This window comes from Cavia porcellus, unplaced genomic scaffold (assembly GCF_034190915.1).
Source record: "Cavia porcellus strain 051 isolate PalLab524CR breed Dunkin Hartley unplaced genomic scaffold, mCavPor4.1 scaffold_528, whole genome shotgun sequence".
NCBI lineage: Eukaryota > Metazoa > Chordata > Mammalia > Rodentia > Caviidae > Cavia > Cavia porcellus.
Window position 1 is genome coordinate 1 of NW_026948011.1, and position 11359 is coordinate 11359.

Sequence of the window (11359 nt, forward strand, 5' to 3'; positions counted from 1 at the left end):
TATCCATCCTTAGATGTTTAACTCAGCCATACACTGTAGTACTCCACACTCTGACCTCCTGTGGGGGGGGCAGCAGGTGGTGCATACAAGAGGAGGTGACATCATCATCCCGTACTGATGAAGGACACATGTGCATAGCTCCTGGGGAACTTGTCTCATAGCTGCTGCTATCACTTCCTTTCCTCCCATCCCAATCAGACCATAGGCTTTGTGTCGCTGATGGGTAGTTTGCCTTTCCTAGAGGTGGTGGCACTGAGCCTTTTCAGTTGCAATACTCTTTGGTTGGTCTCCTTGAAGCAGTGTATCCATGCTGCCACCCTGTGCTGCCACCTCCCACTATTATGGGGCTGAACCAAGCAAATTTGACTTTTCATGTACCTGTCACCCATCCTGTGATGGCCATTTGTTATGTTTCCGGGTTGGACAAAGAAAGCAAGCTGCCACACCCATTCTTACACAAGTATTTGAGTGGATACCAACATTTATTTCAAAGAAAATGCAACATATTGCTGGTGTATGGATAACTTAGAAATTCTTACTGTATCTTTGGAAGCAGATGTTTAAAGTAGAGTTATGTGCTTCCTTTTATTATTTTATTTTGTGTTATTATGCTGTACTATGCTATGCTCTGTTGTGTTATGTTAGATGTTGGTAAGGATTTCAAAACTCCCTCAGTGTTTTCAGTGCTTTCTGATTTGATTTTGTGTAACCAACCTGATGAACTTTGAGAATATCACATAAGTCTGAGCAATTTTGTTTTGGAGAAAATTTAAAAAGGAAAGCACAATCAGAGGTGTTGGTGCACACCTGTCATTCCAGGACTCCAAAGGCTGAGGCAGGAAGATTGTGAGTTTGAGATCATCCAGGACTACAAGGGAAGATCAAAGCCAGACTGAACTGCATAGCAAAACCCTGTCTGAAGAAAAAAGGAAAGAAGAAAGAGAGAGTGAAAAAAATATAAAAATGAAAAGTCAAAAATCGCCTTTCTAGTGAGAAATCAAATCTTTGTGAGGTTCTTTTGCACGTGTACTTTGGTCAGCACACCTAGCATAAGGTTTACCATCACGGATACATTGATGTGCTTCCTGCTGTTTATACTCTTTCAATTTTTTAATGCTTTTTACTTAGATGACTGCAGATATGCTGCTGAATATATCCTCTTAAGATTTGGGTAGTTCAGTATGAAGAGATTTTGATCATTCTGGTTTTTTTTTCTGTCCTAAATTTATATTTAGAACCAGAATTTGAGCAAGTGATTACTATTTTTATTTTGAAATAATAATAAGAATCATACAAAGATACACTTTTTAAGTCTATAAAAGATAAAATAAGTATAGATTAATAGTGGTTAATGTACTTTGTTCAGTGACTTCTGAGATTTCTTAATGATCAATATTTTCCTACATTTGTAAAAGCTTTTGTTTTGTACAAATTTTAAGACATGGTCTCACTAATTTTCTAAGTGTCCCAGGCTAGGCTTAAAACTTTCCTCATCTTTCCTCCCCCTCCCAGAGTGCTGGGATTACAGGTGTATATTATCCTGAGTTGGCAATTGGTAGCAATGTTGTGTATTCATGGAATAAAATGTTCGGCTTTGGTCTTCAGACACTTCATAGAAAGAGTCACTCTAGTTAAGCTGCCTGCCACCTTCCTAGCCTGCAGTTTCTTTCACAGTAAGTAGGACTCAAAATCCCATTAACACTGTTAGTAGATTCTCGGATTTTCTAACTGTGGTCAGCATGCACTTGAGAAGATCACTCCAAATGAATTTTTTGGGGCACCTGGGAAAGGAATGAGGAAGCTGTAATTAGGGAAAAAGTGGAAGTAGCCATATGGGTAAGCATCCCTGATTTGGCCATTCACCCTGATGACCTACCACCATGATGTCCTGTGATTTATTCTAGGGCAAAACACTTTCGAGTACATCCTTCACTTTGAAGAAATGAAAATAAAGTATTTTGGCTATGTGTCTTCTTCCATGGATGTTGGTAAACAACACACAAGAAAAGTTTTTAGTCTTTTCCTTAATGCATTGTATATACCATAAACAAAACTACAGATTAGTTCTCTTTCAGAAAACAGAAGAAGCACGGAAAGGAAGGTATAAACTCCTTCAATGCAAGTGTCCCTTAAAAGGTCAGATGAACATTTAAGAAGACAACTATTACTGTTTCTCTGACTTCAAGAAAGAGAAAAATTTATACGGTGTTACTATAGGAGAATGAGACATCTGAGCTACTATGTCTGGTATGAGTTTGTATTCTTTGAAATCAATAACTGAATTTTAGGAACAACAGATGTTAAGAGTAGAATATACTTATTGGGAGAAAGAAAGCTGTCTGAGAAAGACAAGTGTTTCTGAGTGGTTTGGTAAAAACTGTCTTTGTAGGAACTTTTATAGAGTAAATTCATGTGGTGAGATGGGTTGAAGGTGTGGAAAACTGGGAACTCACAATGCAGATGGACATAAGATGGGACAGATCTATGGCAGCCAATAAGATTAATAGTTCTGATAAAGCTGATTAAATGGGAACAAATGGGGAAAGGAGTCACATAGAAAGCAGGCATTCTTAGACAGCAGTGACTCTTCCCTTAGGAGGTTTGGATGGTGACTCCCAACATCCCCAGGATCATAGGAACTATTTAGAATATCAGTCTTTGAGATAGAGATACATTTATTTGAATGGTGACTCCTCACTCCCTCAGAGTCATAGGGAACTATTTAGAATATCAGTCCTTAGGGTATGGATGAATTTGCGTGATTTTCTGTCTTGAGGCTTGGCCCATAGCAGGAGGTGTCCATCTTCTCCATAGTTGCAAGTTGTCTGCGCTTCTGCATGGGCTCATTGGAGGACCTAACCCTGTCTCACTGCCAGTGGTATTTGACTAACGCAGTTTCCCATAACACTATTGTTCAGAAAATTGAATACAGATGTCTTGTGCTCTGGGTGAACGATTTGGGGATGACAGTGTACAATGTATATACCATTGTTTTCCCCTGTTTGACATGTTTTGAAATTCGTTTTAGTTTATGTTTTCTTTTTATCCTTGAAACCAAATGGGTTTGGAAATAAAAAGCCTGAGGTAAAGCTCTTTGACAGAAATATTGCACTATCGAGCTGCGATCAACACCGTAGTAGACAGCCAACTCCAGAAATCTCTGCACTACAGTCTATCATTTGAGGTCCTCTCTTGCAAGGAGGGGCTCCTTTCACTGTTTATTTTGACTCAGAAGGAGGGCAGTAGATCAGGAGTCAATCAGTGATGAAGAGGCGGGCTATATGAAAAGTCCAACCAGGCAGGACATGGTAGGTGGTCTCTTAGGTTTCTTCCAGTGTCTAGGCATTATCTACTTGTTCTGAGCACAAAACTGGGAGCAGAATGCTTGCTGGATCTCATTTAGTGCTTTCAATATCCTGTGGCCTGATTAGCAAAGAACCTTGGAGACCCTCTAGCCACAGGATGCAGAGGTTGTGGACGGGAACACAGAAATAGGGTGGAATTGGGCAAAATCAGTTACAAGGGGTTAGAAGCAGTTCTGGTGTCTGGAGCCTCAGATATTTAGTTAACTTCACCTCCTGAGGTCCTCCAGCATTGGCCATGGGTCATCCACTGTCCCTTTTGACTCTTACTGGGGGTAAGGGTGATTCTGCATCCCCAGAACCCTGACCTCACTATGACAGCAACAGACTCTAGTATCATCTTTGAAATTCTCTACTGCCCTGGCACCTCCACGATAGTGGACAGGGTAAGGATATTAGAGAGACACTGACTCTGATGCATTTTGTAATTGGTGTAATGGTACTGAACTTGGTCTCTGTTCTCATTTTAGGTAGCAGCAAATCTTAATTGTCTGAAGTTTATAAATGTCTGTAATGCAGGGCCTCATAGCCACAAAAGCATTCCTTAAACTTGTGCTTTTTTGTATCTATAGTGATCACGTAAATTTATAGTATGTTCTCATATTTCCATTCTTATGACAGGTTTTGGAAAGGGTCCTGAGAATTCAGAGATTTGTAGTGGTGTGCCTCAGTGGAGGAAGGCTTCCCAAGCACCTGGCGAACTCCTGTGTATTATACAGAACAATGCAAAGAATTTCTGAACATAGTTAAATATTTAGGTGACACCCCTGCTCAAAGACAAGGTTTGTGAGAACAGCCATACAGTTTTGAATTCTGTGAAAAATGATGTAGATATGAAAGTGTTATCAAGGGCAGGGTAAAATGTTCTTGCTAAGGATAAATTCCAAAATGGGATGCCTGTTAAATCCTTATTGAAAATGCCTAAGTTTAAGACATTTGCATGGATGTGATATCCTTCTGAATGGAAAGGAATATGGGTGTCATCTCTGAATTAACAGCTGATTTAATAGCTTGGTTGATCATAGACATTGTTTAAATATGGAAATGCTCTGCAATGGACTTTACTAAGTGACGTAAAGGAGATGCTCTAAATTGAAATTTTGCAGGGATATCAATAGTTAGGCATGAAGCGTTTTCTGCTTAGGGTGGATCAGAGGAGCATCGAAAGGATGTGGAAGTGATTGGTATGATGCAGGGTGCCAATAGCAGGACATACAACAGGGAGGGTCTTCACTGAAAATCAGGTAGTTCTTAGGATAAGCATGAAGTTGAAGTTGGGTTCTGATTGCTTCCTTGAGGTGAATAACACCAGCTCTGGCAACAATCAGTATTCTACATCCTTGAAACCCATGAATTCTGTGTTCCATACTTGAGATGTAATTTTGATTATCTCTACTTATGCCTCAGTGTCATGAAGGTGAAATTTGATTTTTTTTTTTGAAACACAGATTGAACTCATGACCTCATACTTGCCAGGCAGGATTTCATGTTACTAAGCTAAATAGCCAGCAATGAATATGTTTTCTGTATACTATGGAACATGTCAAAATTATTCCTCAGAAAGTGTTGAATGTTGTTGGAATTTTACTATAATGTACAGCTATAGTTTTTGAAATCAAACCAAAAGTGTCTTATGCAGTCAGTTTTCAAGTTTCACTTTGTGGGATTTTACAGTCAGGACCTCTCTATTTCATACAGTTCTGTAACTGAGGTTGGCCTCAATCTCAAGGCATTACTCCTGAATCATCCTCCCCAGATATATTTCTTATATCTGAGTGAAAGGTAATCACTTGGTGACACTAAGCTATAATTTACAACTTGTGCCTGGTTCCATTGTTTATACATTGTTTACATAAACAATTTTCCATTAACATTTGAGTTATAATTTAGGTACCACATTTCATTTTATTTATGTTTTGTTCTATGAAATGTATTTCAAATTTCAAAATGCTTCTTAAGTATATTAAGAACAAATAACTCAGTGGCCTAAATAAGATTTGAAGAGATATCATCTGTAATCTATCAAAGTTATTGATGAGATATTTGTCTGCCTTTGTGCTTTGTGAATGCTGGTCCTGCAGCCTCCCATTGTGAGCTCTGCTTTAGAGACAGTGCACAGGGACTCTTGCAGTGACTCAGCCCAAAATCAATGCTCCTTTTTAACTGTTACATTAAAAATGAGTTGCAATCTAGCATCAAAATTACTGTCTCAAACAATGTGTATATGCACAAAATTAATGACAGAGACATGGAATTAAGATTTGTTAAGTTTAGTTTTATTGAGACAGGCTTTCACTATGTATATCAGCTGTATTTGGACCCCCTATGTAGGCTAGAATTGCCTTGAACTCACAGCAGCCTTCCTGTTTCAGCCTATTTATTGCTGGGATTAAAGATATGCATGACCATACTTAGTTTTTGATTCACATTTTTATGAGAGAATTTAAGATGTCCCAGGCTTGAGTCTCAAACTTCTTTTGAGAAATACATGTGTATTTCTCATGTGGCTGTGAACTTCAGCAGTGAGGAGTGGACTTTGCTGAGTCCATCCCAAAAGAAAGTCTACAGAGATGTGATGGAGGAAACCTTTGAAAATGTATAAAATTGCATATAAATGAGTATAAAAAACATACACTTTGAGTTTTGATAGGATCCGACCTTCAGTTTACCTACCCATGTATACATTTGAGTACAAAACAATCATTATCAAAAAATTGCTAAAACTGCAGCACAATTTGAAATATAAATGAATGCTCATGTTTCAAAGCCATTCTCAAGAGAATCAGTCCCTTCTAATTAAAATTCTTAGTAGACTGGTGTTATGTTAAGTGAAGTTACACTGAAAATCATTATGCAGTAGTCTCTAGAAGTTGATCCCATCATACTTCTCCTGAATTGTATTTTCAAAAGAGTCAAAACAAACATAAAATACAGATACATGCTTATTCATATGCAAAGCAGATCAAGTTATAACAGATGAGGCCTTGAAGCAGCTTAGCTATCACTGGATTTGTGGAGAAGGAAAATATTAATAGTTTCTGTGTGAGTGTGCATTCTTGTAAACCCAGCACCCTGGGAATAAGATTTTGCAGAATGGCAAATTCAAGTTCAAACTTAAAAGCTTAATCATCAGTGAAAATCTCTTAAAATAAAGAAGCTAGACATTTAGTGCTGACACCTGTGGCTGATTTTGAGTATGGAAAACAATAAAATATGTGCTATGTAATCAGTGAAAAATAAATAATGTAATGTCATTTGCCATAAAAATAATTGGTTGCTCCTCCCATCAAGTTCAGTGAAATAGCTCAGCTACAAAATGTAAAAGGTCACAGTGTTTCTGTTAGATGAGACACCAAAATATAAATTGTGGGGTGAAATGAAAGAGAGTTGATACAGAAAGGTAAGCCTGATCATTTGGATAAGGGAACTACAGGCTAAGGACAGAAAGGAGATGGCTATTGGGGAAAAATCAGAATGATCAATATGTGATACACATATAGACCCATGCCCAAAGTGAAGCTAAATGTTTTGCATTTCAAAATATACAAACTTTTAAGATTCCCAAATGTATACCACTCTTTTGGAAATGGTTGTTTTCCAAATATCTTGCAAGGCATTCAGTTACTTCATTGTCAGAATTTCTTAGCAGGCATCAAAACTGAACTTGTCATTAAGGCAGTCATTAGTACAGAGACCCATTTCAGTGTGATTTTTTTCCTATTTTAAATTTTATTTAAAGAAAGACTAAATACAGAAAATGGGTAGAAATTATACTACTCTCAAAGAAAAAAAATAAATAAGAAGTAACATGTTGATGATTACATGATATCCACTTGTAAGTAGTTGCTTAAGACACAAAATTGAAGCATATAAAGTGGGGTCTCAAACAGCTAGACTGCAAAGAGTTCTATTTAAATACCCAACAAAAACTTAGTAATATAGTTATCAGTCCTATATGTAATTTATTTCTTTACAGAAATGACAAGGTAGGAAAATACTATGGACTTACATCTTGCAATCAGTATAAAGAAGTATTCCTTTGTACTCCAGAAAATATGGTTGTGAAAGAAACAGACACAAACTATGATATTCAGATCCATGAAAAATATCAAAATAGAGGGAAACATATGTATGTGAGCAATGTGGGAAACTTTTGCAACATGTGGAGATTATAAGAAACATAAAAGAATTCACACTGGAGAGAAACCATATGTATGTAATTTATGTGGGAAAACTTTTTATACAGGTGGAGATTGTAAGAATCATGAAAAAAATTCACACTGGAGAGAAACCTTTGTATGTAAGCAATGTGGGAAAGCTTTTACCGCACATGGACAGTGTAAGAAACATGAAAGAATTCACAGTGAAGAAAAACCCTATGTATGTAAGTAATGTGGGAAAGCTTTTACCCAACATGAAAATAGTAAGAAACATGAAAGAATTCACACTGGAGAAAAATTTCTTTTATGTCAGCAATGTGGGAAAGGTTTTACCACATGTGGACAGTGTAAGAACCATGAAAGAATTCACACTGGAAAGAAACACTCTGTATGTGAGCAATGTGGGAAAGGTTTTACCACAAGTGGGCAATGTAAGGAACATGAAAGAATTCACACTGGAGAAAAACCATATATATGTAAGCAGCGTGGGAAACTTTTTACCCAATGTGGACGTTGTAAGCAACATGAAAGTATTCACACTGGAGAGAAACCCTATGTATGTCACCAATGTGGGAAAGCCTTTATGCATTTTCACACCCAAGATAAACACATAGTTAAATTATATAAAAACAATTATAATTATATAAAAAACACAGTACAGCTTACCAGAATCTGGGAGATGCAATGAAGGCTGTCCTCAGAGGAATATTTATTGCACTGAGTTCCCACATCAGGAAAACAAGGAATATAAATAAACAACCTGATGCTACACCTCAAACATCTAGAAAGACAAGAGCAAGTGGAGCCCAAAGCCAAAAGAAGGGAGGAAATTTTAAAAATTAGAGCAGAAATTAATGTCATTTAGACTAAGAAAACAATCCAAAAATCAATGAATCACAGAGGTGGTTCTTTGAAACAACAAATAAAATTGGTAAGATCATACCCAACCTTATAATAAAAATGAAAGGAAAAGCTCAAACTCAGGCACTAAGGAATGAGAAAGGTGAAATCACCACAGACTCTGTGGAAATACAGAAGATCATCAACACCTATTTCAAAACCTCGACTCTCATAGGTTCATCAACAAAGAAGAAATGGACAGATGTCTTAGAACATATGAATTACCCAAGCTGGGTGAAGATGTAAAACTTCTGAATAACCCAATTTCTATTTATGAAATTGAAAATGTATATTAAGTTCTTATCTACAAAGAAGAGCCCAAGTCCAGTCGGATTCACTGCAGAATTCTACAAGAAATACAAAGAAGACTGAATGCTGACACTTCTCAAAATCTTCAATGAAATTGAAAGGGAAGCAATTCTTCCTAAGTCATTCCTGGAAGCAAATATTACTCTAGGACCAAAACCTGAGAAAGGCCAAGCTAAGAAAGAGAATGAAAACCCAACTTCCCTAATGAGCAAAGATGCCAAAATCCTTAATAAAATATTGGCAAACAGGATGCAGCAAATCATCATGAAGATTATACATCATGACCACAAGGGATTCATCACAGGAATGCAGGGTTGGTTCAACATGTATAAATTAATAAATGTAATCTACCATATCAATTAAGCCAAACATAAGAGTCACCTGATCATTTCTATAGATGGAGAAAAAAGCTTTTGTAAAATTCATTCATGATAAGAACCTTACAGAAAACTGGAAAAGATGGTCTTTACCTCAATATGATAAAGGCCATCGATGAGAAACCAACAGCCAGTATCATATTAAATGGCCAAAAATTGAATGCCTTTACCTTAAAATAAGGCACAAGACAAGGATGTCCCTTATCACTGCTTCTATTCAACATAGTACTGGAAATACTAGGCATAGCAATTAGAAAAGAGAGAAATAAATTGGGTAAAGATAGGGAAAGAGGAAGTTAAATAATCATTATTTGCAGATAACATGATATTCTACATAGAAGACCCCCAAAACTCCATTGAAAGTCTCCTAGATATAATAAATTCAGCAATGTAGCTGGATACAAAGTCTGTACCAAAAATCAATAGCATTCCTATACACAAACAAATAAATCATTGAGAGAAAAATGAGAAGCCACACCATTCACACTAGCATCCAAAAAAAAAAAAAGAGAGAAATTCTTAGGAATTAATCTCAGAAATGAAGTAAAATACCTATATAGGGTAAATTATAATACCCTGAAAAAGAAATCAAAGTTGGTCTCAGAAAATGGAAAGACAACCCTTGCTCAAGGATAGGAAGAATAAATATAGTGAAAATGGCCATTCTCCCAAAACTGTTATAAAGATTCAGTGCAATCCCAATAAAAATACCATCAACAAACCACATAGATCTAGAAAAATCACTCCTAAAATTTATCTTGAACCAGAAGAGAACTGGAATGGCAAAAGCAGTTCTAAGCAACAAAGGCAAGGCAGGAGGCATCACAATCCCTAACTTGAAGTTATATGACAAAACTACTGTAATAAACTCAACATGGTTTTGGAATAAAAACAGATCTGACGATCAATAGAATAGATTAGATTATACAATCACAACTACCGACACATTCAACTACTTTATCTTTAATAAAGTGGCCTAACATGTTCACTGGAAGATCAATAGTCTTTTTAATAAATGGTGCTGGAAAAACTGGCTTTCCATATGCTGAAAACTAAAACTATTCCCATGGCTATCACCATGTACTAAACTAAATTCTAAATAGATCAAAGATCTGACAGAAACACTAAATCTGTTGGAAGACAAATTAGGTAAAAATCTTGACGACATTGGGGTAGATAGAAAATTCAAGAACAGGAATCAAAGTGCATGGGAAATACTTCGCAGAATCAATAACTGGGATCACATATTATTAACATGTTTCTGCATATTAAAAGAAATATTCAGCAGAGTGAAAAGAAAACCCACAAACTGGGAAAAAAATCTTAGTGAACTGTCCCTCAGATAAAGGATTTCTCTCTAAAACATGTTAAGAAATTTTAAAAAAAAATCAGACTCCAAAAATTCAAAGACCCAATCCAAAAATGGCATCTGAGATGAATACTCAGTTCTCAGATGAAGAAATACAAATGGCAAATAAATACATGAAAAAATGTTCATCATCATTGATCATTAGAGAAATGCCAATTAAAACCACACTGACATTCCATCTCATTCCAGAAAGAATGGCCAGGATCAAGAAAACTACCAACAACAAATGCTGGAGTGACTGTGGGGGAAAAGGAACTGGTTTAGACTGGTGCAATCATTATGGAGATCAGTCTGGAGATTCTTCAAGAATCTGGAATTGGAATTCCCATTCGACCCAGCTATTCCACTTCTAGGCATATTCCCAGAGTAACTGAAAATATCATACAACAGTGATATATGTGTACCCATGTTGATAGCAGCACAATTTGTAATAACCAGATCTGGAAACAACCTAATTGTCCATTAACTGAAGAATGGATAAAAAAGGTTGTGGTATTTTTTATGCAATGGAGTACTCCTGGGCTATAAAGAATGATCACATTGAGATATTTATAAATAAATGGACGCAACTTGAGACCATACTCATAAGTCACACTCACAACAAAGACCAGGGCTATCCTGAAAGGCACCACAGGTGTCCTCAGTGACACGGAGGCCCTGGGCTCCTCCGACGACAAGCACTGTCAGGTATGTGCCAGGAAGCAGCATGACAAATTCATCCTGGAGGCCAAGCAGCATATGTCTCCCCCGCCAAAGCCAGGAAGCAATGCTCGATTGGACCAAACCTCTCCAAGGGAACCAACAGCTCAGACAGCAAATCGTAGGAGAACCCACAATGGCTCCCTAACACCTCAACCCTCATCTCCCTTCTTCTACACCTAT

The 11359-nt window shown here is 36.9% G+C and overlaps 1 long non-coding RNA gene across 1 annotated transcript; it reads left to right on the plus strand.

The window, feature by feature from the left end:
* The first annotated feature begins 21 nt into the window (after positions 1–21).
* Positions 22–9100, plus strand: LOC134475190 (uncharacterized). The gene is made up of 2 exons (XR_010046195.1): positions 22–1988; positions 2076–9100. It is a non-coding gene; the product is annotated as an uncharacterized LOC134475190 (long non-coding RNA).
* The last annotated feature ends 2259 nt before the right edge of the window (positions 9101–11359 follow it).